Source organism: Onychostoma macrolepis, chromosome 22, assembly GCF_012432095.1.
Source record: "Onychostoma macrolepis isolate SWU-2019 chromosome 22, ASM1243209v1, whole genome shotgun sequence".
NCBI lineage: Eukaryota > Metazoa > Chordata > Actinopteri > Cypriniformes > Cyprinidae > Onychostoma > Onychostoma macrolepis.
This window is the reverse complement of record NC_081176.1, coordinates 28,029,654-28,053,515: the sequence shown is the minus strand read 5'-3', so window position 1 is coordinate 28,053,515 and position 23,862 is coordinate 28,029,654. Positions and strand designations below refer to the sequence as shown.

The 23,862-nt window shown below is 33.6% G+C and overlaps 1 pseudogene; it reads right to left on the bottom strand.

The window, feature by feature from the left end:
* The window catches only part of LOC131530574 (sialoadhesin-like), a 31,152-nt pseudogene that overhangs the window by 2,490 nt on the left and 4,800 nt on the right, over positions 1-23,862 (bottom strand).

Below are 23,862 nucleotides of genomic sequence, written 5' to 3'. Positions count from 1 at the left end.
GAAGTTGAAGGTTGAGCAATGGTTCAATAGTCAAAGGTTTAAAGGTTTAATAGCGGATTCATTGTCATTAAGGAATTAGATTGTGTGAGATAAGATTGAATTGAGATCACAATCTATTTATATCTGAAACAAGAAATGAGGACATTGTGAAATGAATAAATACAGAAACACAGACTCACGGTGTACAGTGATATTAACAGGATGATATTTCTCTCCAGATTCAGACTCACACCAGTACACTCCAGTGTCCTCTGTGCTGGTGGAGCTGATTGTACATGAAGATCCTGTTTGTGATCCCCACACTGAACAATCTTCCAGCCACCATCTGTCTGAGTATCTTCTCACTGTCCATCCAGTAGAGTTACTCTGGTCCTCACAGCTCAGAGAGAGAGAGTCAGATCTGAAGTGTTGAGTTCTGTTGGGTCTGACGATCAGAGAGACTGGAGGAGAAGCACCTGAGAAGACAATTACAGCCACAGTTTAGAAATCAATCAAGACAGTTTTATTGATAAAACACTTTACACAACTTACATTGTTTCAAAGCAGATTTTCAGAAAGATATTCAAGTTCTAATAACTGAAAATCCATAAGTCATCATTGATTATTTCTATTTAAAACTTCATTAACAAAATTATACCTTAAAATATTTGTTATTATGCCATCAGCAATCAAACCAAAGACAGCTGCGACAGCCAACAAAAACCTCCGTATTTATTAAATGGGTCAGATTATACATTTTTATTACACTTATTTGATTATTCTCCCTGAAATCCACTTACGTTAAGTTATATTTTAATTTTTTAATGACAATTTTCATCCATTAGAATTGAACATTTTTTGCAGCGAACCCAGGAATCAAGGTGTTGCTGGTTAGTTTGGTTTATTTAGGTCCTGCTAGTAGATGCAGTAACTACACCTGACAGCAGAAGCATCTTTCTCCATTCACACCATTAAAAAGTAGCTGTATATTACAACAGGATAACATTTCAAGACACTTCAAGCTTCAATTTCCAGAGTGTCTCACTCATTCTGTTCAGTCTGAACTCACCAGTGACCCATATTAACTGTGTGTTGCTGATGGTTGTGTAATAGGCTGGATCTCCTCTCTTTGCTTCACACACATAAACTCCTTGAGAGCAGATTATAACGTTTGCTGTAGTCTGTATGAAGTGAAAAAGTGCAGTTACCTCAAGAAATGAGCAGACATTTTTACATGAGTCTTATAAATTACCTTTATTGGTATAATCAGAGTATTCAGATTGATTAAATATTTTTAATCTCTATAATATTTTTTTTTATGAAACCAGTTTATTCAGATGTTATACATGAAGCACATTATATCTTACCTGATGAACCAGTATCAGTGAACCAGCTGAATGTCCAGCCTGTAGAGGAGCTGATAACCTCACAGATCAGAGTCACTGGATCTCCTTCAGTCAACCACGTCTGTGGAGAAACACTTAAAACTGCTCTGGGATCTGAAGCTGAGAAATCACTCATTAATAACATGATAAACTTGTGTGTGAATGTGAAGAGATGATCAAACTCACCTGATACTGTCAGTGTAACTTCATCACTGCGGCGTGATGTTCGTGATCCTTCTCTCTCTGCTCCATAACAGACTCAGACTCAGTAACAGAACTGAATGTGCGTTCCTGTAGTTCACTGAAAGCATTGCCTGAACTGTCTTTATACCAGCTGTACTGCCAGCTAGAGACTCCTTCAGCATATATGTCACATCTGAGAGTGACTGTCTCTCCTCTGAATACATGTTGAGCAGGTTTGATGGTCACTGTGGGTTTTGGTATTTCTGTACAATGACAACAATTCACAATAAAAATAATGTGCTGCTTTTACTGCATGAACACAGTTACTTGACTGTAAAACACACGCTAAATCAGACGAGACTGAAGTGTTGTTCTCTGTAGCTGTTATAGTCATTTATAAAAGATCTGCCAATATACAATCACTGGGAATTTAGAAACATGAGTTGTGAAAGTTTTCAACAAGTTTACCAACAGAAGATATCTCACTGTTTCGATTTTGATTTCACAAAGAATGTAAGAAATATATATATCTGCTGTTTTTGAGAGACTGATATATTTTGTATTTCTTGTCACATCTCATAATTGTCACATGAATAATTCACCTTGTTAAAAGGGTGTATTTATAATCATTAAACTGTAAATAATTTCTCAATTCTCGGTTGGTTTGTAACAGTTACTGTAGAATCAATCATATGTGATGAAAATATATGAATTAAATTGAGACTCACTTTCAGTATGTCCGGAGTAGATGTTTGAAATCAGCACTAAAAATACAAAGAGAAACTCATACTAATAGAGAAGAATAAAGCCAACAGCAACAATAACTGCAAAACAAACCAACAGAACTGATTCAACAGCATTACACATCACAAAACTGACTGACTGAACAAACACTGATCTACAACACAACAGAGTGCATTTCTCTTTCACAAACAGCACTAACTGCACACTTCCTCTCAAACTCATCCTTCACTCAGATATCATGGACTAGACCTGGATCTGAAACTCTGAGAGCAGCAAGAAAAGACATAAATCTAGAAACACTAAAACACTTGATCATTTATATAATATAATAGCAATTCCACTGAAATACATTGATATAAAATAATACTCACAGAACACAAGAGGAAGTTGACTGAGCTCCATACTGACTGAATGATGAGAGACGGTTAAAGACACAGATTGTGTTAAAGACTCAAGACTTCCTGAAATCTGCGTCAGATCTTTAGAAACAGTGACAGATTAAAGACAGACAAATGTACCTCATGTGTTACAGAAGATCTTTTGATAATGTTGATAATCTTGTAACATGTTTTCAGAAAATGTCACACTGACTAACGCAAGTTTTCTACAGAAATGTTGTCGTGACCCATTTATTATTAAACTGAACAGGATTTATTTGCTATTATGAAAAGTTGTATTCTGGTGTGTTTAATGAAAAAGAGAAATGGAAGAATATTCTGATGGCTCTTTATTGTAATTATGGTATTAGCTGTATTTATAATGATATATTTACATTATAAAGTGAACAACTGCTGCTCTATGGGAGCATATGTGTAGCAAAATTCAATTTGCAATGTAATATGTAAAATGGCAATTCATTTCTGTATTTAAATTTACATTTTCCCATACATATGTACAATATTTAGTGCAAAATGAAAATGAAAATGCAATTATATAATATAAATTTGTCATTTTCTACATATTGACCTATCGTGCGTCCTGTTGCCGAGCCCCGCCTCGAAGTAATGATTGACAGCTCGGGGGCGTGCTCGGCTCAGAATGCATGTTCAAATTTTTAAAGGGGTGGTTTACTGTTTTTTTTTCTAGGCTTGATTGTGTTTATGGGGTGCAGTCTAACATGCGTTTTTTAAAAAAACGCATTATTTTTCATTTAATTTACCTTTATTCCACACCGCTCTGTCCCTTCTCTGACAAACACCTCGATTATTTCCTGGTTTTATGAAGCCCCTCCCTCAGAAATACGTGATGGGCTCTGATTGGTTAGCTGGCTCAGTGTGTTGTGATTCACTAAACCGCAGAGTGTTTTCTCTTCCTCTTCTCTAAAGCAGCACACACTCTAAAAAGGCTGGGTTAAAAAATAACCCAACCTTAACCCAGCCGCTGGGTAACTATGGGACAGAACACGCGCTGGGTTGTTTATTTAACCCAACCAGTGTGTCAGGTTAACTGTGTTGCTGGGTTAAACATTACCCAAACATTGGGTTATTTGTTGTCTCATTGCCTTGCTACGTTTATATTTACCAATATTACTACTACTAATAATAAATAACAATCACAAAGAAATGTAAAATTATTATTTTTCTGTAATACAATTACACAACACAAAAAATACAACTGTAAATATCAATTTAATGAGTTTTCACATTTCTTTTTAACATTTTTTTTGAATGGGTGCTATACTGTTACACATTACACCCAATCCCTACACACAAATAAAATGTTTTTTGTAGATCAGTTTCTTTAAAAAACAAAACTGTGTAAACTAGGTACTGTAGATTCCTATTCTTTGTCAACATTGCAGCATCATACCACTATAAAATTGATTATTGCCACATGAGAATCAGTCCAAACATTGTGCCATTAAACATAAGCCAAACAAAGAGACCTACAACAGACAATACATGTGACAAAAAATTAAGTGGCCAGAAAAAACTGTTGCCCTCAAATACTTCACACATGAAGACTCATGTCCATCAATATGATATACTGCATGCTGGAGAAATTCCCAGGAAGGAAGATGTTAGAGACTTAAAAATGGGTTTAAGTCAGTTATTTCTATCTTTTGCTGTAATGTGTCAGTAGGAAATATCAGTTTACATTTCCAAACATTCATTTTGCAATTAATTGTAATAATCCAGTGACATTTTTGTTTGATCTGATCTGGTCATCATCCAGTCTGTCTGGATTGAAATCACATGAAGGAACAGAATAAACTGAGACAGACTAAATCCAGAACAACTGTGGCAACATCTCCAAAATGCTTCAAGAAACCTCCTGCAAAGCTCATGAGAAACTCTGCTCAAGTGCACCGAGGGCAAAAGCTGCTTTAAATTTAAAGGATGATCACACCAAATGTTGATTTAATTTAGTTAATAGAAGTTAATTGATAAAGAAAATCTATTTATGACATTATTTTTGACAGAATCCTCATTTTACAGCATTTTTACACAAGTGTCTAAAACTTTTAACAGTACTGTAGGTTTGCAGGTCTTGGAGATGTTGCCACAGTTCTTTTGGATTTAGTTTGTCTCAGTTTCTTCATGTCATTCCAGACAGACTGGATGATGATCAGATCCGATCTGTGTGGAGCACTGGCTGTTGTCAGACATTCACTGATTATTACAATTAAAGACAAAATGAATGTTTGGAAATGTAAACTGATATTTCCTACTGACACACTACAGCAAAAGATAGAAATAACTGACTTAAAACCATTTTTAACTGTTGAATATACTAGTGGCCTAAAACTTTTGCACAATAGGGTACAACGGGGCTAAAGGCGCCCCGGGGTACAAGGCACCTTTGATATTATTTTCATCTAAACCACTAGATGGCACAAAAACGTGGCGTAGCACTTTGCAAAACATTAGCTTTTCAACATGCACGATTTTATTTAGCTTGGCCTCGCCCCCTTCGTTACATGTTCCTGAGGGCGGGGTTTATCTGGGTCAGTGACGTATCAGACCCAGGAAGTAGTTCGTTGTAGTCCCTTACCAGCCGTTTTTGTAGGCATTAAACTTCCAGAATTTTAAAAGACGATATCTCTGTTTGCATTGAACTTTCAGCGCTGCAGCTTTACAGATATTGTTTATGCTTAAACAGCAACATTACACACTAACTAACGTTAAAAAGGTGAAATTGCAATTAACCACCCCTTTAAACTATATTCATCGCGGGGTATTTAATGAAAATGCAATTGAAACGTCATATATGTAAGTGTCAATGCATTTAAGAAAAATTAAAGACATTTAAATCACCATTTTGCCCCCCTTTTGCTGCACCTTTGGCTCAGAATGCATTTTGAAACTCATTGAATTTTGCTACAATTATCACGCGGTCTCACGATGAAAATGCAATCCCAAGTGTACTACCCCGAAGTCTAAATGCATTTAGGAAAAACAGCATTTAAATGATCATTTTGCTACAGTTTTTGCTTGGACATGTTAAACATATCTAATCAATCTGGGTAATACATTTTCAATTTAATTTAGCATCTTATATAGCTTTAAAATATGTTTTTAAAAGTAGTGTAGAAAATGGCAAATTTAAATTATATAGCTGAATTTTCATTTTCCTTTTGCACTAAATGTTGCACATATGGTATGGGAAAATGTAAATTTAAATACAGAAATAAATTTCCATTTTACATATTACATTGCAAATTGAATTTTGCTACACATATGCTTCCATAAGGGATGGGCATTGAAACAAATTTAATGATTATGATTCCAGTTACAGCAATGCAGACTACACTGGCATGTTTCACACTGTTACTGAGGAGTGACACAGCTGATAAAAACTGTTGCAAATCTGAAGCAACTATTATTTGATTTTTTTTTTTTTCTTATAATTATGTTTAGAAAGATATAGCCGGCATCAGACGCGCATCAATATTTAACTGAGAGAATGATGTGAAAGAGGAAGTACAGGAGAAAGAATAAACAGCTTGCATTAACTTGGACACATTACTAAGAATTTCTAGTTGATGCCAAATAAACTACATGTGTGTGAAGAGAAGCTCATATCAGTGGTGTTCAGATCTTGTTTTGTTAGTGCTTCTTGCAGAATGAGAAATGTTGGTAAAACTAAACACATATGAATTTTAATCAGTTGAGAAGCATCAATATTTATATAATAAACTCTTTTATTTTTATTTATTTTATTTTTTTGTAAATGTCTATTCTTATTACAATTTTTCTCAGATGCTTAAACACTAAAATTCATTATAAAAGCCAAATATCACAAACATAAAAACAAAACGCAATTTAATACATACATAAAACACATACATTTAACACATAACTTTTTAATATTTCTCAGAACTATTAATGCTATGTTCCTGTTCAGTAGCGTTCACAAACCATCAATGCCACCAAAAGCAGCGGTTCTCACCATGTGAACACTATGCAGCATTGTCACCTCCAGTCAGAACCACAGGATGTGTAAAAATAATCATGTTAATTCTTGGGCTGTGGATATAAAAATGCAAGCTTGAAAACTGTTTAAAATTTGATAGTTTTCTTTTTAACTGCATACTAATTGTAAATAATAATAATAATAAAAAAGTAGCATTTTGTTCCAAAGTGCAAAATAATTGACATGAAAACTTGATTGACTGCAGTAAGAGAAGACTTACATTAATAAATAAGGAATATACATGCTTATAAATTACAGTGTGGATTCATGTGGTTATAATATCCCCAGGTGAAAAATAAATATATTTAAATTGTGCTTTTTCAGACACACTTAATATATTTATATTATACTATTCTAAGTGCATATTAAATGTATTATTTTGAAACAACTTTAAGTATATTAAGTGTATTTCAAGATATGTTTAAGTTCAATTTTAATCTATTTGTAATATATTTAATATATTGAAATTGTGTTAAATTGGAACCACTTTAAGTATATTTAGTGCAATTTAAGTGTATTTCTTAAAATACATTTAAAATGTACTTTTAATACTTCATGAACTACAGTTAGAGTATATTTGAAGCATCATTTTAATGTGCTTCAAGTACATTTCAATTGTATTTCAGCTCATTAGAAATGCATTAGCATTACACTACTAGTATATTATATTATATTTATTAGTATTATATTTTTCAGTATATACACACACGTACACTTTGATATGTAGAAAACTTTAATGTATTACATATTGTGTACATTACAAATATTCATACAGTATTCATAAGTACATTATTCAAATTCATACATTCATAAGTACATTAAAAAAAGTACAGCAGCATATATACTTTGGTGAAAAACAAAAAACATACTATTAAATGTATTAAAAATGTACTTGAAATACAAGTATGTTTATAGTATATTTGTATTACTACAAACATACTCAAGTACATTTTAAAACATTAAACAAAAAACATTATAATAAATGAAAAAAAAAAAGACAAATGCTATGGAAAAGCTATCTTATCCAGTTGTAGAACATTTCAGTTATACCTGCCCAGGTGAAAAAGACGTAGTATTAAATGTATTAAAAATATACACGAGTATATAAACAAGTAGTATGTTTATAATACATTTGTATTCCCAGCCTGCTTATTTGAAGTGCATTAAAAATATATTGAATTGCATTTTAATATATTTCTAAAAAGTAGAAGTACTTTTGTATTAAATATATGCTTAGTTATACTTCTAAGAAATATGCTAAACACAAGCATATTTTTAATGTGTTTATAAAAAAGTATACTAGAAATATGTTGGTAATAAATATATGCTTAATTACACTTTTAAGGAATATGCTAAACACAAGCACACTATTACTATATTTCTAAAAAGTATAGTAGAAATACTGTTAATAAATATATTCTTAGTTACACTTTTAAGGAATATACTAAACACAAGCACGCTTTTAGTGACGTTTTAGTGTATTTACAGAAAACATAGGCTATGTTACCCTTACTTAAAGTGTACTTTGTGTAAGAACATAAAATGCTTACACTTTTCGTAGGTTTTTAATGTACTTTATATTGCAGTAGGCCTAAACATGGTTATATTTTAAATAGCCTATGTATGTATTTATAATTTTAATATTTGGAAAAGTACGATATTTTGAAAAACATTTTTAACATTTACAATGTACAAACCTTTGTCAGATATTATTAACCATTGCAATATTTAAAATATGTTGTTTAATATGGGTTATGCTACTTTGGTTGATTAGGCTGTTGTTCAGTATGATACATTAATTGTTATAAGCTAGGTGTTTATAAATTTGTTCAAGCTTGATGCCTTTATTTTCTAATATATATTTCTATATTATTTACTTTCAAGTATTTATTTTTGTGTATATAAAACTTTCCCATCATAAGGATGCTACTGTTCATTACAAGTCCATAGATAATATCCTTTAAGGTGAAACTGTCAAGGTAACGTACCTTTGGGTAAAGCCAGTCATAAATATCAGACCATAAAGCTTCCACATACATACAATGAAAAAACAGATGATCTGTGGTTTCAATGTCATCACAAAATACACATTTATTAGATTCAAATCCAAATCTAAGTCTAAGGTATTCGCTGGATGGATATATCCCATATAAAATTTTAAAATGAATTTTTTTTAACTTTAGGAGATAAAGGAACTTTTATGTATTTAGTTCTAAGAGTATAATGGCATCTTTTTGGAAATTATATAAAATTGAATTTCTGTAAACTACGATATGAAAAATTTTTTTGTTAAACATATTTCTAATACTCTTGTTTGAAAATTGACCTTCTTTGAATTCACAGCCTTCAATTAACAGTGGAGGTAAACACAAGGTCCTGGGGTTAGAATAAAAGAGAGTTTCTTTGATTAGACAAATAATAGAATTAGGGATAGCTTTAATAACAGATTCAAATTTAGCCCGATTGCAACTTAAATATTTAACACAGAAATTATCATATGACATAATACCATTATTCACCATTAAATGGGACACTGACCAAATACCTTTCTCCATCCAGTCCTTGTAATACAATGATTTGTTTCTAACTGTAATGTATCTATTATTCCATAATGGTGTATTGTGTGGTGTAAAATTATGGTTATATAAAATCTTCCAGTATAACAAGACCTGTTGGTGAAACTGGGATAATTTAACTGGGAGACGTTGAACAGTGAAATCACAACTTAACAGAAACTCTATTCCTCCTAATTTCTTGAATAACTCTCTGGAAATATGAAACCAAAAATTGTTATTGTTTAAAAAGGATTTCAACCAATTAATTTTAAGGGTCCCATTTATAGAATTAAAATCAATAGCTTGTAAACCTCCATCTTTATATTGTTTTATCATCTCTACTTTTTTAATGTAATGTGTCTTCTTTTTCCAGATGTAACCAAAATAAATCTGATTGATTTTTTTAATAGCTCTATTTGAAATAGCAATTGTGTATGCTGGATAGATTAATCTTGAAATGCTTTCCATCTTAGTCAAAAATATTCTACCTAATAAACTCTCGCAACAAACACAATCCGACTGTATGAACCATGTGTGTACCAAAACTGAGTTTTGTTAAATTATTGTAGAGTTCTGAATGAAGTGCTTCGTTTTGCAAAAGATCTGAGATGTTCTAATACTTGTGTGTGTGTGGATTTGTGAATTGTGTGTAGTGTTTTCACAAAATGAGCCTTGTTTTTAAAATCGTGCCTAAGCAATGTGAAAAATATAAACGCAGGCTGACTCGAGTGTATTTATGTTCTGTATTGAAATTGGCAAGGCTGGGTTTTTTTTTTTTTTTGACACATTTTATACATGTAAACGAAACATAAAATTATACGGTTGTGTATAATGCCTAATCATAAATGTCTTATTCAGAAATGGTGACAAAAAAATTTATTATTAAAAAAAATATTTTTTAATCATTTTTTTGTCATTTAAATAAACAAATATTACATTTTATGAGCCCAAATATTTGAATACAATATTTTTTGAAAAATGCCCATCCATAAGTATGTCACTCAGTTTCAGTGTTGAGCTAGTTACTCAAAGAATGTAATATATTACTCATTACTAGTTACTCCTTTCAAAAGTAATATTGTTACTTTACTTATTACTTTCTGGCAACAGTAATTAGTTACACTACTAGTTACATTACTTTTCCTTCATGCCCCACAGAAGCTGTAACTGTGTATCTTCCACATAAAATTCTTCTAGAATGTTACTAACAACATATTTCTGCCTCATCATTTGACCAAAATCCACATCGGATCGCAGTCAGAAGTTATTACAAACACTCAATAGTGATTGATAGTGGCATTCAAGAAGAAGTGTTTGTAGAAGTTGTATTCATCTCGTTAATTGTCATGTGTAGCTAGAAATTTTTCTGTTATCCATATGCGATTAAATTTTGTTATGCATTTTATCAAATCACATGAGTTTGTAAGAAACTGTTAAATTTTCCAAAAATATTTTAAATTATATTAATATAAGGTACCACATGCTGATCAGAAGGATGTAATGCCAGAGTAAAGTAAAGCCTCAACTTACACAACAGATCTTTTTTCCTGACAAAATCAATATAATGCAATATTTGTATCTGCTGAATGTAAGCTTTTCCATATTCCAAGCTTGCCTGCTGCACTGGGGACATCACATGCATGTGTGAGTCATGAAAATTATGAAAATAAGTCTAGGAATTATCTGATTGTTAGATTTTAAATCAGCGGGGTTGAGGCATCAAAAGTAACTAAGCTGTTTTATGGAAAGTAACTGTAATATTATTACTGAAATCTTATTAATAATTAGTTACACTACTAGTTACTGCAAAAAGTAATATTATTACAGTAACTAAATTACTAGTAACGAGTTACTGCCCAACACTGCTCAGTTTGGAAAAATCTAACAAAAACATGCCTCGAGAGTCCACACGTTCACTGACTCATGAAGCATGAAGGGACAAATATCTCCCTTAAATGGAAAGTTAATTGAACCAATCATCACACAAAATATGAGCCAGCTGTCCATGACAGGCCTAAACCAGACACAGTACCAAAACAAACATACACTCAACAAAATATTGTCTAATTATTATCAACAAAATCCCAGGAAATAGAGCTTGACTTGATTTAAGTTTATTCACAGTTCCCGCGGGTCCTTAAAAAGTCTTAAAAGGTCTTAATTATGATTTCAAGAGGTCTTAAATTTGGGTACAGACCAGAATCACGATACAGCTTAATGTGAAGATTAAACTTCAAAAGGCTATAAATAAAATATGAGCGCTGCACGTTTCAAAGTCCGGTGCTGCGCTGCTTTGTGTTCTGCCGTTACCGGGGAAAGCGTTCGAAAGCACCTCCTGCTGGCAGAGAATGAATCTGCATGTTCAATAGGGCTGTTGTTGTGAGTAGCCGGAGGCTGTAGTTTCAGAACTGGATTTCTAGGACCCTATAGTTTTTTTGTTTGTTTGTTTGTTTGATTTTTAATTATTTTATTTTATTTATTTATTTATTGCATGTATGTATTGTGTCAGGTCTTCCAGCCAGTTCTATCAAACCTTTACAATTAATCCAGAACATGGCAGCAAGATTAATTTTTATTGAGCAAAAAGAATGTAAGAGAGAATGAAGAACTTCACACCTCTCTCTATTCTAATTCTATTCTTTAAAAAAATAAAATAAATAAAACTAACACTAGCTTTTCTAATCTTTTTGTATTCTGTTTTCTTTTTATTTATTATACAATTAACAAAAGCAAAAAAAGGCCTCTAACACTAGCTTGCTCTATTCTTTTTCTATTCTATACTTTCTTTTTGTTTATTATATAATTAAAAAAAAATTATTGCTACATGTACTGCGTTAGGCTAAATGAGACTTGTTGTAGCACTTGCATATCATTGCTCTTTTGTTGATTTTGATTGCTTCCATTGTCCTCATTTATAAGTCACTTTGGATAAAAGCATCTGCTAAATGACTGAATATTAGTGGCTCATACTATTTTATATCACTTGGTATTCAATTTTGTATATTATTATTTTTAAGGAATTATGTAGTTATTTAATTGTATACACTTAATTATTATCCTAACCAACTCCTAACTCTAAACATACCCGTTGGTAACCCTCTTGAAATATTTAACCTAATTTATTTCAATATTCAATATATTCTGGTTTAAAATTCAGTTTTCTTGGAAAGAAGACTTGTGTCTGTGCGAGACTTCAGTTAATTAGCTGCAGCGCTTCACGTCTGATGTGCTGTTTGTTTGCATCTGTTTGTTTGATGTTTGAATCAGGTCTCCTCTGTTGGAATAGATGGTGCTGTCCCAAAAAATAGGGTCCTATGCAGTCCTAGAACTGCAGCCTCCAGTATTGCAGGAACATTGGGTTGTTTTTGTTCAGACCAATGCAAAAATCGACCCATATTTTTACCCTGCAAACACACAGAGCTGTAAATGTGAACTGGTGGATCGATAAGGAGATAATTCATTATAAAATCTAAACACTAAAATGTGTTTGTATGTTACTTAATTAATATGTGACCCTGGACCACAAAACCAGTCTTAAGTGTCAATTTTTCAAACTTGAGATTTATACATCATCTGGAAGCTGAATAAATAAGCTTTCCATTGATGTATGGTTTGTTAGGATCGGACAACATTTGGCCGAGATACAACTATTTGAAAATCTGGAATCTGAGGGTGCAAAAAAATCTAAATGTTGAGAAAATCGCCTTTAAAGTTGTCCAAATGAACTTCTTAGCTATGCATATTACTAATCAAAAGTTTACTTTTTATATATTTACAGTAGGAAATTTACAAAATATCTTAATGGAACATGATCTTTACTTAATGTCCTAATGTTTTTTGGCATAAAAGAAAAATCAATCATTTTGACCCATACTGTACAATGTATTGTTGGCTATTGCTACAAATATACCCCAGCGACTTAAAACTGGTTTTGTGGTCCAGGGTCACATATAATAATATATTGATATTTGTTTAAATTAATATAATTAATACTTTTGACTCATCCATTTTCTTAAAAAATGGTTTAAAGGCTGAACTGTTTAGTTTATAATTTTATAAAACTTTTTGTTTCGTGAAAACTTCTATCTGAACTGTAAATCATGCTTTTTACATTCATTTTACAGTTTACCATAGACATTGCCCTACCCTGCTCATATGGTATTAATTTTATTTGTGCAGGTCTTAAAAAAGGTCTTAAAGTCTTAAATTTGAGCTTAAAAATCCTGCAGCAACCCTGTTTATTGTCATCAGCTTCACAGGCTGTTTCATGACAAACACAGATTATAACAATACAGTAGTACACAATACAAAATACAAAAAACAAATAAAGCAATTATAAAACAAGTTTTGTACATACAATTCTATAAAAGACACTTTAAATTTACTTTTGAAAGAAATTGTAAAAGTTTTTCTGGGTCCATCTTCTAAAACAAGTCCTTAAGAGTTTGTCCTGATAATAACCTTCGTCTCATGACATTAAATATTGTGCACAGACCAAAAGCACATGTTTCACCGTCAAGTGAGTCCCGCAATATTGACATTTGGGTGCTTCTTCAGCAATCAATAAATGTTCATGAGTTAATCTAGTATGTCCAATACGACACCTTGTATACACAACTCGCTCACCCAGGAAATAGAGATATTGCACACCCCTAATTATGATGATAAAGCAGAAAAAAATAACTATGTATATAACAGCCTTTTTTCTTTTTTACAATCCAATTAATTCCCGATGGATCAAATCAAGTTCTTCTCTACACGTTTTCTCGTTGAATATTCTGTTTCACTCAGAAGTCAAAAGAGTTGTGATGCTGGTTCATGATGATTTTAACTGTGAGACGCCAAAAGGAGTCTCTCTCAAAACATGACTTTTACAGTAAGTAATCATGTTCAGTCTGAACTGAGATACTGAGAGAATCCAGGATGAAGCTGAAGTTTTCTCACCATCACGACAGATTAATATCAGATTGCAGTTTCTTGCTCTTCAACAGATGCAACTGTTAAATACACAAAACAATCAAGCATTTACTTGAACAGCTATGCACTTTATTTTACAGTGCGTGTATTTACATGTACAGTGTACCTACCTAAGAAAGTACTGGTAACTACATGGGTAGGGTTAGGTTTAGGGGTAAGTACCTAGTTTTTACCTACACTGAACAAAATTATAAACGCAACACTTTTGTTTTTGCCCCCATTTTTCATGAGCTGAACCTTTTATTGTGGCCAGCCTAAGGCACACCTGTGCAATAATCATGCTGTCTAATCAGCATCTTGATATGCCACACCTGTGAGGTGGATGGAGTATCTCGGTAAAGGAGAAGTGCTCACTAACACAGATTTAGACAGATTTGTGAACAATATTTGAGAGAAATAGGCCTTTTGTGTACATAGAAAAAGTCTTAGATCTTTGAGATCAGCTCATTAAAAATGGGGGCAAAAACAAAAGTGTTGCGTTTATAATTTTGTTCATTGTAGTTATTGTAATGACTAAAATAAGAACAACATATGTACATGAGGAACAGGACTGTAAAATAAAGTGCTACCAACAAGTCTGCATTTTTTATTTTTCTTCTCCGTTTATTATTTCTATGAACTACCTACTATCATCTTTGAACTATATTTAACCCTCTGGTTATGTTTGGGTCAAATTGATCCAGAGAAGATTTTCTTTTTCCCAAAATACTAGTTAACATTATCGCATTGGACTCAAACTTACTGACTTTGTTCACACAGGGTATAAGTACTTCTCAGCAATTTTAGAATTTTCGTCACACTTGTGAATCATTTTCATGATATGAGAAAAAAATTATGAAAATGTGCACTGTTTCTCACACTAGTGTGCTTTAACGTGCAATCAGGAAGTTTGCTTTTAAATGCTTTTATTTTGTGCAAAATTGCAAAAAGTCACACTTGTCAAAAATGGCCGGCCATTGAAAGTGAATGAGGAAGATCAGAAAAAACAGCACCAGTACTCTGTGAGAACATGAAAACCTCAAAACCTATTGTCATAATGTTTTGTCTAGAATATGTGATGAAAGAAAATATTATTTTGAAGTCAATGCAGGCTAAAGACAAGGCAGTTTGACCGTGTGTGTGAATGAGTGAGTGTGTGAGTTATCATAAAAGCATATTGCATGCAGTTCAGGGCAGGAGGAAATAGGTGTAATACTGACAATAGTTTGTATGCATGGATGTGTGTGTGTGTGTGTGTGTGTGTGTGTGTGAGATAGCGCGAGTACACATACAGGTCCAAGGTCTTTATGTTTGCAAGCACAACATGCTCCTGAACACTAGATGTTTCTCTTACTTTCATTCTTCCTCATTCACTTTCAATGGCCGGCCATTTTTGACAAGTGTGACTTTGTGCAATTTTGCACAAAATAAAAGCATTTAAAAGCAAACTTCCTGATTAAACTTTAAAGCACACTAGTGTGAGAAACAGTGCAAATTTTCATATATATATATATATATATATATATATATATATATATATATATATATATATTTTTTTTTTTTATTATCTCATATTGTGAAAATTATTCATTAAAAAAATGCTTTTTCACTCAAAAAATGATAAACGAGATACTCTCAGATAAACGAGGCCTACAATTAATCAGATGTACATAGAAACACAAAACCAGTCTTAAATGAAAGAAAACAAGTTGACAAAAAGAACGAATCCAATATTTGGTGATAATAAAGCATAATGACAGATTTATAAGCAATTGTTTGGAGTCCGGTCATTTTTTACCGGGAACACCACAAGTGTGACAGGAATCCAAACACAACCAGAGTTAAACAAATTTGACTAGAAAAGACAAAACAAAAAATCGTGTCTTTATCAGTGAAGAAAGAAGTGTATTTGTAGAGTAAAAGATAAACAGGAGATGCATCTGACAATATGCGTCGACTCCTTCATATTCTTGACTTTGCAGACTCCCACCCGACCCCTTGTGCGGTCTTTTCACTTGATGCAGAAAAAGCCTTTGACAGGCTAGAGTGGAATTATATGTGGGCAGTTCTGCAATGTTTCTGCTTCGGTGAACACTTCATTTCTATGATTAAGACATTATACCACTCACCTGCAGCATCAGTCATAACTGGTAATATTATTTCCCCCCCATTCCCTTTGCAGCGGGGAACAAGGCAGGGATGTCCGCTTTCACCCTTATTGTTTTGTCTATCTCTTGAACCCTTAGCACAAGCCATCAGGAAATCTGAAGTATCGATTAAGATTCCTGATCATAATCATAGTATTTCGTTATACGCTGATGATATTATTCTATATTTAGACCACTTTGATGTTTCAGTCTCTAGTATAATTAAGGAATTTGATAATTTTAGTAGCTTATCAGGATATAAAATAAATTGGAGAAAATCTGCTTTAATGCCAATTAACAATGTTAAAGTTAATTCTTCTATTCCCTCATTTATCCCTATTAAGGAATCTTTCATCTATTTGGGCATTACCATACATAAAAACATTCATAAGATTGCCAGAGACAATTTTAATAATATTTTAGTTAAGGTCAAAAATGACATTCAAAGATGGAAGAATCTTAAAGTATCTCTTCAAGGAAGAATCTCCACTGTTAAGATGAATTTGTTACCTCGATTTAATTTTTTTTTCTCTATGCTACCACTCCCCCTCCAGGTTACTTTAAGGAGATCAACTCCATAATTTCTAAATTTATCTGGAATGATAAATGCCCCAGAATTAAGCTTACCACATTACAACATCCTAATAGCGCAGGAGGACTGGCTGTACCAAATTTTGAACTGTATTATTGGTCGTTCCAGCTTAAGGCTCTTCATAATTGGGTTGATCCTCAATCTACAGTTTCTTGGAGAGTGATTGAAGCTGACAAGGTTAAACCAAATAGACTCCAAGATATGTTATTTACTGGCACAGGAAAAAAAGGGGATAATTATAAATTTGGTCCGGTTGTGGCCAACTCTATTAAAATCTGGAAAACGGTGGAACGTCGGATAGGAGGAACCTTCAAATTTTGTAACAGTACACCTTTATGGCACAATTTTAATTTTGTATGTGGAAATCGTCCATTTGTCCAACCCTCTTGGTCCTCTTTGGGTGTAAACACATGCGGTGATATATATATGATAACCAGGGCTTATGTTCATTTCAGACATTAAGAACCAAATTTTGTCTACCAGCATCCGCATATTTTGTCTTTCTTCAATTACGTTCTGCTCTCAAAGCGTATGGAGTTCCTTGGGCATCTCCCATCTCCTCTCATCCTATGCAGGACTGGATTGTTGGTCGGCCGTCTGTTTCTTTAATATATAATAAGATTATTGATTGCATTACAAAACCTCTTGCTATTAAAACTATTTGGAATAGGGAATTATCTGACCTTAATTTGTCTGTCGACTGGGAGAGAGTGTGGTCTAATCTCAGTTTAACATCTAAAAATCTGGCTCATCGTCTTATTCACTTCAAAGTCATTCATAGAGCATACATAACTCCATACAAAAGATTTAAAATGAAACTACAACCGAATCTCAACTGCCATATATGTAATACTACATCATCAGGTACTTTTCTGCATATGTTTTGGGAATGTCCTGTCGTCATCAGTCTATGGACACATGTAAACCTGCTTCTATCATCCTTACTGCATATTGATTGGTCTGTTAATCCAAGTTTGTGTCTTCTTAATGATGATTCTGGCCTCTGTATAACTTCAATGCAAAAGAGAATGTTATTTGCTGGTTTTACAGCTGCGAAGAAGACAATAATACAAAACCGGTTTACACCGCACATGTGTGGAAAAACATATTGGATCCGTAGCCTCCTGCAAATAGTGACTTGTGAATGTACAACAGCACGAATCAATGGGGCCAAGCCTTCTACCATTGATGCTTGGCAGTGCTTTCTCTTTGATATACGTGACTGTATAAAGGAGTGACTTTTATGTTTTTCTTGTCCTTCCCTCTCTCCCTCCCTTTGACTGGACTTTGAGATATTGAGTATGTGTCTGTTGTTGTTGTTTTTATTATTATTTTGTATTTTTTATTTATTTTAATTTTTTTGGATGTTATGTATGAAAAAAAAAAAAAAAAAGATAAACAGGAGGAATGAGACCGATTTAATCGAACTAATTTGTATTACAACAATTTTTATAATACTTGCTGTTTCAAAGCAGCTTTAATAACCTTACAAACCCAAAAGATGACAAGCTACACAGTATTAATGATAATGATGACGTATTTGGTGTTTAACTGAGATGTAACCCTTTTTATCAATATTGCACACCCCTAATTATGATGGTAAAGCAGAAAAAAATAAACTACGTATATAACAGGCTTTTTTTTTTTTTTTTTTTTACAATGCAATTCATTCCTGATGGATCAAATCAAGTTCTTCTCTACACGTTTTCTCATTGAATATCATGTTTCACTCAGAAGTCAAAAGAGTTGTGATGCTGGTTCATGATGATTTTAACTGTGAGATGCCAAAAGGAGTCTCTCCCAAAACATGACTTTTACTGTAAGTAATCATGTTCAGTCTGAATTTGTGACTGAGATACTGAGAGAATCCAGGATGAAGCTGAAGTTTTCTCACCATCACGACAGATTAATATCAGTTTCTTGCTCTTCAACAGATGCAGCTGTTAAATACACACGAAACAATCAAGCATTTACTTGAACAGCCATGTATGCTTTTTTTCACTATATGTTTATTGTTTCTATACTTACCATCTTTTAACTACATTTAAACCAATTTGACTAGAAAAGACAAAACTAAAAATCATGTCTTTTATCAGTGAGGAAAGATGTGTATTTGTAGAGTAAAAGATAAACAGGAGTGAAACAGATTCAATTGAACTGATTTGTATTGCAGCAATTTTCACAATATACACTGTTTCAAAGCAGCTTTAGTAACCTTACAAACCCAAAGCATGAGAAGCTACACAGTATTAATGATAATGGTGACATATTTGGAGTTTAACTGAATATAATGTAATAAATCAGACATTTACCTCTCATCCTGCAGCATTTGAAAATCAGCACGACTGTCACTAGCAGATATGGAGAAACTGCCAGAACAGAACTGAGTGTGTGGAGGACAGAGATCTGAGATCCTGAATGAGACGCTGAAGAAGAGACACACAAACACTTTATCAAGCTCCATATCTGAACGAGAACATAAGAAGAAACAAACCAGCTCAGTTTCATTGACTCTCACCTGTGACTGAGATCCAGCTCTTGGGTGACTCTCTCTCTCGGTGTTTGCAGGAGTAGAAACCCTCGTGTGTCTTTGAGACAGTAGAGATGATCATCTCTGTAGTTTGACTCTGGATAAGTGACCCATCTTTATAGAAATCAGCTCTGAGGTTTGGTGTGGTTTTATTTTGATCTAAACAGCGTAGAGTCAGAGTTTCTCCTTCAATCACAGGATGAACAGGACTCTCCAGAATCACACCAGCTACAGAAACAGAGCAAACATCAACTGACAAATAGTAAGATTATAGAAAGAATGTATCAACAATGTGGTGATGACAACAACAACAATTATTATTATTATTATTATTATAATTATACACTTTCTGGGAGGGGCGGTCATGTGGGTAAATGACCAACTAGAGCAGCACGATTCTGGATAAATTGAGAAATCACAATGATTTTAGATTTTTTAATAAATGTATTAATGTATTTTAATAAATGTATAAATTTTAATTTTTTGTGACAGAAGTCAAAGGTTGAGCAATGGCTTAATAGAGTGGGGGAACTATGACGTCACTTTGTAGGCGGATCGGCTGTTAGCATGAAACTGGTTCCTCGACAAAAAGCCAATGGGATTTTTCCATAGGCTTTTGGATTATCGCAAAAAATAAGCTCTGTGTTCAATCATGGTTCATGAAATTTACACGTTTTGTCCATCAAGATAATCTTCACAAAATAATATAACGTTGATGAATTTTGAAGCCTAAATAAAAGCGCCAAAATTGAAAAGCTAAACTATAAACGAACTACAGCACCACGATCGCTCGGCTTCAGCGTCACCACCACCGCGCTCCTGACAACTGTTTCAAACTTATTTTTAACATGTTCAGTGAAACGTATTTACTCTGTATATGAATTTTAATCCACACTACATGAACCTTTTCATATAAACTGGAATAAATACAAAATCAGAGCCAAAATAAAACTGAAATGAGACATTAGTAATAAATAGTGTAGTGAATAAATGAAATAATCAACACTAAAAGACATTTAAAGCACGTATTTCTGTACATTTCGAAATAAGGTGCATTAAAAGTCAATAAATCCTTGATTAATATGAATATTTTAATTAAAAACATATCCCCGCGTATTTAATCTATTAAATAACAGCAGAGTGAGCGAGTCTTTGGATATGGTAAGATTAAACTTATTTTAGTGAACAAAGTACCACATTTCAGCTCTCATTTTGTTAGGGTGGGTACACAAAATATTATTTTATCCTTGCTTCTACAATCTCTTTCTAACAGCTTCATGCAGCAGTACACATGTAATTTTAACATGGCTTTAAGCACTATGCATCATTAAAGTTTCACTTTCACCACGTAAAGCCAGTAAATGTGGTGTTTACATGTAATAATCATCATATTAATTTACCTTGTGGTACGAACCCAGAGTCTCCGCATCAGTAAGCCATAAAACCAGCTTCTTCCATCCGAAGACATGTGTCGCAAAAAAACATTGTCGACCAACAATATAAAATGCTGTAAACTATTCATTGGTTATCCTAAAATTAACTGTATTATAAATTATACTTCAACTGGAAAATACTAAATTGATAAACTGTTCGGCGTGATGACGTTGAATGTCTCCAACAGCGCCTGTAGTCCAATTTAGCAACTTGTTAGCAACCGTCTTTTTTAAGAAACGTAACAGTTTAAAAAAATCACGAGTGGGGTATAACTGGTGTGTTTTATGTTGTAGAATAAAACGTGAAAGTATCTTGAGCCCATGTGAACCACAGACCTTATTTTAGGGATTTAACTAAAATCCCATTCAAAAAACCCATTGACTCTGAGACGTTGGAACCGGAAGTGCTAAAATGCACTCGCTTCCGGGTTTTCGCCTACAAAGTGACATCATAGTTCCCCCACTCTATAGTCCAAGGTTTAATAGTGTAGCGGACTCATTGTCATTCAGGAATAAGATCGTGTGGGATAAGATTGAACTGAGATCACAATCTATTTATATCTGAAACATGAAATGAGGACATTGTGAAATGAATAAAAACAGAAACACAGACTCACGGTGTACAGTGATATTAACAGGATGATATTTCTCTCCAGATTCAGACTCACACCAGTACACTCCAGTGATGGTGGATCTGATTGTACATGTAGATCCTGTTTGTGATCCTTGACGTAATGATGAACAATCTTCCTGCCGCCAGCTGTCTCTGTATCTTCTCACTGTCCATCCAGTAGAGTTACTCTGGTCCTCACAGCTCAGAGAGAGAGAGTCAGATCTGAAGTGTTGAGTTCTGTTGGGTCTGACGATCAGAGAGACTGGAGGAGAAACACCTGAGAAGACAATTACAGCTCAAGTCAAGACTCCTTCCCTTCCAAGCTTCCCTGAAGTCCTATTGGCTCAAGCCAGTCTAAATGACTGGCCAATTGTCGCGAAGTATGCAAATACTGACTAGCCGAGAAGCAGTATAAAATGCGGTGCACGCGACAATTACTTCAGAATTGGATACTGAACGCCGCTTGGCAGCGAACACGGCGACCTCCGTGATGTCTGGTTCCCGCTCTCAGGGAACCGAGGACAGGATAGTAACCGGAGACGTTCCCTGTCGAGCTTTCACGAGACATCACGGAGAAATTCTCCGTTATGGGAACGATATTCAATCCCGCCGTGAGAGAGGCTACTAGTATGGAAGCAGAATAATGACAATAGTTTTTCTAACATAAAGCATACTGAATTCCACAAATCGAAAAAAAAAAAAAAGATGCATTGCAATTAACAGTGCTTGCATTTTAATGCCTTGTATTTCCAGGGCTTGCATTTTTATGTCCTGAAATTTAACACAGTTGTTTGTTTAAGCTGTGAATAATTCAATTCAAAATATTTCACACACATTTTCATAATTAAAAATTCAACAATTCATATTCATCTTCCAGAATTCACTTCCAAAATATTCAATCTGTTTAAAAATACGTTGTATAATATTCGACAGGCAAATTTCGGTGACTTTATTTCACTTTCTAAATTGGCTGCCACAAATTCAGTGGTTAAAATTCGGCAGAAAATTCAGCGGTGCACATCCGGGAACCGCAGGAATAGCAGTAGAGCACCGATGCATGATCTCCAGCTGCTGTCAGCCGCTCACCAGCTCAGTGAACTAATACAGTGATATAAGACCTCAGATCTCAGAATACACTTTATTGAAGATTATGCGAACTATATACAGGCATGCAAATGAGGTCAGAAGAACGCAACGCGCTGCATTTTCGTTGCTTTCCCTTACCACTGATCTAGTCGACAGTCCTACAAAGATTTCAATACCACGATTAGTTTTAACAGTAAGCAACCACTTTATATCGACATAAAAAATGAGTTAAAAACCGCCTAGGTGTATTGTTGCTGCAAATGTAAACCAGAGAAAGCATTGACGCGCTATCGCTCCCAAGGGGCAGTCTGACAATTCCACCGACTGGGTTAAAACGTCCAATGTATTTAAATTAAAATTACTTTTAACATTTAAAATAACACACTGTCAAATTGTAAAGCTTGTATTGCTCATATGATTTACTACAGATGAGATTTTGACAATACCTCCCTTTATATATATGTACAGTACACACTTATTTACTTATAAAAGATCCCTGGAAAGGGTTTTTTTTTCATGTTCCAACGGTTGTAGTACATTGCTAGATACAAAACTGACTTACTACAGGTTAGATTTTGCCAATATCTCCCTTACGGTATGTACAATACACAAATATATATTTTTTTAAACTACAGTAATTCACCAAAAGGGTTTTTCATGTTCCACAGGTTGTAGTAAGTTGTGAAATTTTGCCAGTATCTCCCTTACTGTATGTACAATTCACAATTGAATCGGTAAGCCCCGCCCCCCTTAGTTACTGTTGCTCCCTCAGACAAACAAACGGAGTTGCTAACTTCTTACAATGACATCAACAGTGTGAAAACCATGTCCCACAATGTTTTTGCACAATTTTGGACACAAAAGGCCACCAAATGGGAATTAAATATTCAATGGAGGGATTTATAAAATATTTACAAATAAATACGGTGGATAACTCGAAGGAGGGTTTACGTTAGCTAGTTTTAGCCAGAGATACCTTGCTAAAGTACAAGATAACATTAACGTTCTGCTTGAGCATATGAAAATTGTAACTTAATGAGTGTATGACAACCAGAAAATGAACGTTTTTGTCTTCATTTATTTAAAAAAAAAAACACTGTGTGAATTACAGTAATTTCTTAAGAATAATTATATACTGTATGTACAGTGAGGAAGATGTTGGCAAAATTTCAACTGTAGTAAATCAGTCTGGTCACTAGTAACATTTTGGTGAATTACTGTAATTTTTTTCTTAAAAATATTT